The sequence below is a fragment of the Phyllobates terribilis genome, unplaced genomic scaffold (genome assembly GCF_046119375.1).
Source record: "Phyllobates terribilis strain yellow unplaced genomic scaffold, ASM4611937v1 Scaffold_12__6_contigs__length_324123572, whole genome shotgun sequence".
Taxonomy (NCBI): Eukaryota; Metazoa; Chordata; class Amphibia; order Anura; family Dendrobatidae; genus Phyllobates; species Phyllobates terribilis.
In genome coordinates this window covers 89,922,796-89,929,989 of record NW_027362772.1, presented here as the reverse complement: position 1 = coordinate 89,929,989, position 7,194 = coordinate 89,922,796, and positions in this window count along the sequence as shown.

The window sequence follows — 7,194 nt, the reverse complement described above, 5'->3', positions numbered from 1 at the left end:
ATAATAAAACCTTTACAAAATAATTTTGAAATAATCTCTTCCTCTCATGAAGGGGATCGCAGAGGTCTACTTAAGGGTATGTGCGCACGATCAGGATTTGAAGCAGAAATTTCCTGAGCATCTCCTTGGCAAGAAAAACACTGGGTGTTTTTTATGCGGTTTTTGAAGCGTTTTTGTACATCAATGAATGCTTTTTGGAGCTTAATAAAGTTATTTGGTGGGACATTGCTCAAACCCTTGGATTACCATCAGAACTGGGGTGAGTGTATTGGTTAATTTAAATGATTAAAGAATGAGTCTGTTGTATTTTAAATAAAGTGTTTGCTCTGGGTATGTGTGTTTATTTAACGCTTTAATTAGTTTTGGTCATGAAAAGGTCTGATTATGACACCTTGTCATAACCAAACAAAAGAGCTGGGTGTCATCTAGACCCATTCACCCAATCTCATTAGCATTTTCTATTCATGTAATTTATGCGGCTGCTGTGAGCTGGTATTTTTAGCTTGGAAAGGTGCCATTTGCAAACATGGTCCCTAGCCATTATTAACAGCTCACAGCTGTTTTGTTAGCCGCTATGTACCCCCCGATCAGCATTCAGCAGCACATTTTTGTTGCATCCAAAACGCAGTGTTCTAATGTTGCACTTTTGTTGTCGATACATGTGAATCCACCGCATATAATGACACTTCAATCGGTCATACTCTGCAGCGGAGACTAGCGTGTCTGCTACAGAAATTGACATGCTGCGGGTGAGTTTGGGTACGTGGCCACAGTCAGGAGCAGCTGCAGGTTTGACACTGCGTGTTTATACAGCGTCAAACCCGCAGCGTGTTACAGTATAGTGGACTAGCTATTGAACCCGTTCTACGCCTGGGTGGCGAGCATTTTTATTGGTATATGGTCTCCCATGTTGGTATGTGCTGCCCCCCTCCTGGTATTTGTGCTGCCCCCACCATCCTATCCCGGTATGCGTGGCACCCCTCATCCCCAATCCCGGTATGCGTGGCACCCCTCATCCCCAATCCCGGTATGCGTGGCACCCCTCATCCCCAATCCCGGTATGCGTGGCACCCCTCATCCCCAATCCCGGTATGCGTGGCACCCCTCATCCCCAATCCCGGTATGCATGGCACCCCTCATCCCTATTTTGGTATGCATGGCACCCCTCATCCCCAATCCCGGTATGCGTGGCACCCCTCATCCCCAATCCCGGTATGGGTGGCACCCCTCATCCCTATCCCGGTATGCGTGGCACCCCTCATCCCCAATCCCGGTATGCGTGGCACCCCTCATCCCCAATCCCGGTATGCGTGGTACCCCTCACCCCCAATCCCGGTATGCGTGTCACCCCTCATCCCCAATCCCGGTATGCGTGTCACCCCTCATCCCCAATCCCGATATGCGTGGCACCCCTCATCCCCAATCCCGGTATGCGTGGTACCCCTCATCCCCAATCCCGGTATGCGTGGCACCCCTCATCCCCAATCCCGGTATGCATGGTACTCCTCATCCCCAATCCCGGTATGCGTGGCACCCCTCATCCCCAATCCCGGTATGCGTGGCACCCCTCATCCCCAATCCCGGTATGCGTGGCACCCCTCATCCCTATTTTGGTATGCATGGCACCCCTCATCCCCAATCCCGGTATGCGTGGCACCCCTCATCCCCAATCCCGGTATGGGTGGCACCCCTCATCCCTATCCCGGTATGCGTGGCACCCCTCATCCCCAATCCCGGTATGCGTGGCACCCCTCATCCCCAATCCCGGTATGCGTGGTACCCCTCATCCCCAATCCCGGTATGCGTGGTACCCCTCACCCCCAATCCCGGTATGCGTGTCACCCCTCATCCCCAATCCCGGTATGCGTGTCACCCCTCATCCCCAATCCCGATATGCGTGGCACCCCTCATCCCCAATCCCGGTATGCGTGCTACCCATCCCCAATCCCGGTATGCGTGGCACCCCTCATCCCCAATCCCGGTATGCATGGTACTCCTCATCCCCAATCCCGGTATGCGTGGCACCCCTCATCCCCAATCCCGGTATGCGTGGCACCCCTCATCCCTATTCTGATATGCATGGCTTCCCTCATCCCCAATCCTGGTATGCGTGTCACCCCTCATCCCTATTCTGGTATGCGTGGCACCCCTCATCCCCAATCCCGGTATGCGTGGCACCCCTCATCCCCAATCCTGGTATGGGTGGCACCCCTCATCCCCAATCCTGGTATGCGTGGCACCCCTCATCCCCAATCCCGGTATGCGTGGCACCCCTCATCCCCAATCCCGGTATGTGTGGCACCCCTCATCCCCAATCCCGGTATGCGTGGCACCCCTCATCCCCAATCCCGGTATGTGTGGCACCCCTCATCCCCAATCCCGGTATGCGTGGCACCCCTCATCCCCAATCCCGGTATGCGTGGTACCCCTCATCCCCAATCCCGGTATGCGTGGCACCCCTCATCCCTATTCTGATATGCATGGCTCCCCTCATCCCCAATCCTGGTATGCGTGTCACCCCTCATCCCCAATCCCGGTATGCGTGGCACCCCTCATCCCCAATCCTGGTATGGGTGGCATCCCTCATCCCTATTCTGGTATGCGTGGCACCCCTCATCCCCAATCCCGGTATGCGTGGCACCCCTCATCCCCAATCCCGGTATGCGTGGCATCCCTCATCCCTATTCTGGTATGCGTGGCACCCCTCATTCCCAACCCCGGTATGCGTGGCACCCCTCATCCCCAACCCCGGTATGCGTGGCACCCCTCATCCCCAATCCCGGTATGCGTGGCACCCCTCATCCCCAATCCCGGTATGCATGGTACCCCTCATCCCCAATCCCGGTATGCATGGTACCCCTCATCCCCAATCCCGGTATGCGTGTCACCCCTCATCCCCAATCCCGGTATGCGTGGCACCCCTCATCCCCAATCCTGGTATGCGTGGCACCCCTCATCCCCAATCCCGGTATGCGTCACCCCTCATCCCCAATCCCGGTATGCGTGTCACCCCTCATCCCTATTCTGATATGCATGGCTCCCCTCATCCCCAATCCTGGTATGCGTGTCACCCCTCATCCCCAATCCCGGTATGCATGGCACCCCTCATCCCCAATCCTGGTATGCATGGCGCCCCTCATCCCCAATCCCGGTATGCGTGTCACCCCTCATCCCTATTCTGATATGCATGGCTCCCCTCATCCCCAATCCTGGTATGCGTGTCACCCCTCATCCCCAATCCCGGTATGCATGGCACCCCTCATCCCCAATCCTGGTATGCATGGCACCCCTCATCCCCAATCCTGGTATGGGTGGCACTCCTCATCCCTATTCTGGTATGCGTGGCACCCCTCATCCCCAATCCCGGTATGCGTGGCACCCCTCATCCCCAATCCCAGTATGCGTGGCACCCCTCATCCCTATTCTGGTATGCATGGCTCCCCTCATCACTATTCTGGTATGCATGGCACCCCTCATCCCTATTCTGGTATGCATGGCACCCCTCATCCCTATTCTGGTATGCGTGGCACCCCTCATCCCCAATCCCGGTATACGTGGCACCCCTCATCCCTATTCTGGTATGCATGGCTCCCCTCATCACTATTCTGGTATGCATGGCACCCCTCATCCCTATTCTGGTATGCATGGCACCCCTCATCCCTATTCTGGTATGCATGGCACCCCTCATCCCCAATCCCGGTATGCGTGGCTCCCCTCATCCCTATTCTGGTATGCATGGCTCCCCTAATCCCGGTATGCGTGGCCCCCTCACCCCCCCACTATACACACAGCCCCCAAAAAATAAACACTTATACTTACCTTTCTTCTCTGTACTCCAGCGTCCTGTTCTGCCGGAGGCCAGGGGAGGAGTGCGGCCCCAGAGCACCGCGCTGTCCGGCGCCATTTTGCTGAAGACACACTGTAAATGTGTCTTCAGTAAAATGGCGCCGGATAGCGCTATGCGCACGCGCCGATCCGACGTCTCACTCTGCCCCCGGTCTCCGCTGAAGAGAGGCGCCGCGGCAACGCTCTTCCCGGTCAGGTAAGTAAGTATGGCGCCGGAGATCGCAGTGTGCGTTCAGTGCCTACACATACCTGGCGATCTCCGACGCCATACACCTCCTCTTACTTGTAACGGCTGGATGCGGTCTTCTGTCTGGAGCCAGACTGCGCGTCACGCATGCGCAGTCTATCGAGGCTTCGGACAGAGACCCGCATCCCCGGTTATATTATAGATGGGATCTCTAGAAATCCTATGTCCGCTATCCGTGCATCTGAGGCTGCGAATCACCCGTGGACACGGACATGCGGCGCGTCTTTCAGGATCGCAGCATGTCAAATTCTCTTGCTGAGTCGCTAGTCTCCGCAACAGAAATTTGACCACTAGAATGTATTGAGTGCGGTAAATCCGCATGGTTCAGTGAACACGTGTATTTAATTGCGTTCAATAGAATGCAACGTTTTGGACGCAGCAAAAAATATGCGTCCAAAGCGCTGCTACGTCCGGATCGTGGGCACAGAGCCTAAAATTAAAAAAAATGGCGTGGGCTCCTGTGTCATTTTTATAACCAGCAGAGGGAAAGCTGACCACTGGGGGCTGATATTAGTAGCCGGGGAAGGGGCCATTAACCAACAGTGTTCCCTGGCTATTAATATCAGCCCACAGCTGTTTGTTTAGCCTTTACTGCCTAGATTACAAGGGGACCCCAGAAAAAAATTGATGTGGTGTCCCCCTATAAAATCTAACCAGCAAAGGCTAAACTACACAGCTGCGGGCTGATATTAATATACTCGATTTCGCGCCCATTGACTTTCATTGAAACGCAGCATATCCGCAGGTATAGATATTATACCTGCGGGTTTGCTGCGATTCTATGCAAGTCAATGGTTGCGAATTCGCGGCGGAAACGCCCAAACAATGGTGATGCCGCGATTTTTACCGTAATGCGAATCCGGAGCGGAAATTTCTGCATCATGTGCACAGCACATCCGGATTCACATTGCTATACCTGGCAGACCTATTAACAAGCGCCTTCGCAGTGTTTCTGCAGCGGGAAAACCGCCGCGAAAACGCATCGTGTAAACTTAACCTAAATCTGCTTTTATTTAAATGAGGTGCTTGGGTATTTTTGAGCTGACCTCAGAGTCTTTGGTAACTCGTACTGTCGTATGTATCAGGTAGCATGGTGGCTCAGTGGTTAGCACTGTACTGTTTATACAGTGGCACGGTGGTTAGCACTGTACTGTAACTAGGGCAGCATGGTGGCTCAGTGGTTAGCACTGTACTGTATATGCACGGCAGCACGGTGGCTAGCCCTGTACTCTATACAGAGCAGCATGGTGGATCAGTGGTTAGCACTGTACTATAGATAGGGCAGCATGGTGGCTTAGTGGTTAACACTGTACTACATATAGGGCAGCATGGTGGCTCAGTGATCAGCACTGTACTGTATATAGGACAACATGGTGGCTCAGTGGTTAGCACTGTACTGTATATAGGAAGCACGGTGGCTCAGTGGTTAGCACTGTACTGTAAGTAGGGCAGCACGGTGGCTCAGTGGTTAGCACTGTACTGTATATACGGCAGCACGGTAGCTCAGTGGTTAGCACTGTACTGTATAAGGCAGCATGATGGCTCACTGGCTAGCACTGTACTGTATAGGGCAGTATAGTGGCTCAGTGGTTAGCACTGTACTGTATAGGGCAGCATGGTGGCTCAGTGGTTAGGGCAGATCAGTGGTTAGCACTGTTGCGTTGCACTGCTGGGGTCCTGGGTTTAAATCCTACCAAGGACAACATCTGCAAGGAGTTTGTATGTTCTCCCCGTGTTTGCGTGGGTTTCCTCCCACACTCCAAAGACATACGTTCAGACTCATATCAACAACAGTCTATGTCTACTGAAAATATACGTCTGGCATAACTAAGACTAGATGCTGTGTCGTCACAATACTGCTAAGGAGTTTAGATTGTGAGCCCCAATGGGGACAGTGTTGATGCTATCTGTAACGCCGTGGAATATGATGGTGCTATATAAATAATCATGGCTTCTGACAGCGATGCTTCATAGGGCATAACTGACACCTCCCTGAATAATGACACCCTGTGGTCCTGTGTGTTATTGCTGTGCTATGATACCATACAATGGGTTATCTGAGCTTTGTAATGTCAACCTGTGTGTTACCGGCACTTTGTGATGTCACTCCGCGTCTATGATGAGGAGTCAGTGACGTGGTGCTCGCAGGTCTCCGTGTCTATGATGAGGTGTCAGTGACGTGGTGCTCACAGGTCTCCGTGTCTATGATGAGGTGTCAGTGACGTGGTGCTCGCAGGTCTCCGTGTCTATGATGAGGTGTCAGTGACGTGGTGCTCACAGGTCTCCGCGTCTATGATGAGGAGTCAGTGACGTGGTGCTCGCAGGTCTCCGCGTCTATGATGAGGAGTCAGTGACGTGGTGCTCGCAGGTCTCCGCGTCTATGATGAGGTGTCAGTGACGTGGCGCTCGCAGGTCTCCGCGTCTATGATGAGGTGTCAGTGACGTGGCGCTCGCAGGTCTCCGCGTCTATGATGAGGTGTCAGTGACGTGGCGCTCGCAGGTCTCCGCGTCTATGATGAGGTGTCAGTGACGTGGTGCTCGCAGGTCTCCGTGTCTATGATGAGGTGTCAGTGACGTGGCGCTCGCAGGTCTCCGTGTCTATGATGAGGTGTCAGTGACGTGGCGCTCGCAGGTCTCCGTGTCTATGATGAGGTGTCAGTGACGTGGCGCTCGCAGGTCTCCGTGTCTATGATGAGGTGTCAGTGACGTGGTGCTCGCAGGTCTCCGTGTCTATGATGAGGAGTCAGTGACGTGGTGCTCGCAGGTCTCCGTGTCTATGATGAGGAGTCAGTGACGTGGTGCTCGCAGGTCTCCGTGTCTATGATGAGGTGTCAGTGACGTGGTGCTCGCAGGTCTCCGTGTCTATGATGAGGAGTCAGTGACGTGGTGCTCGCAGGTCTCCGTGTCTATGATGAGGTGTCAGTGACGTGGCGCTCGCAGGTCTCCGTGTCTATGATGAGGTGTCAGTGACGTGGCGCTCGCAGGTCTCCGTGTCTATGATGAGGTGTCAGTGACGTGGCGCTCGCAGGTCTCCGTGTCTATGATGAGGTGTCAGTGACGTGGCGCTCGCAGGTCTCCGTGTCTATGATGAGGTGTCAGTG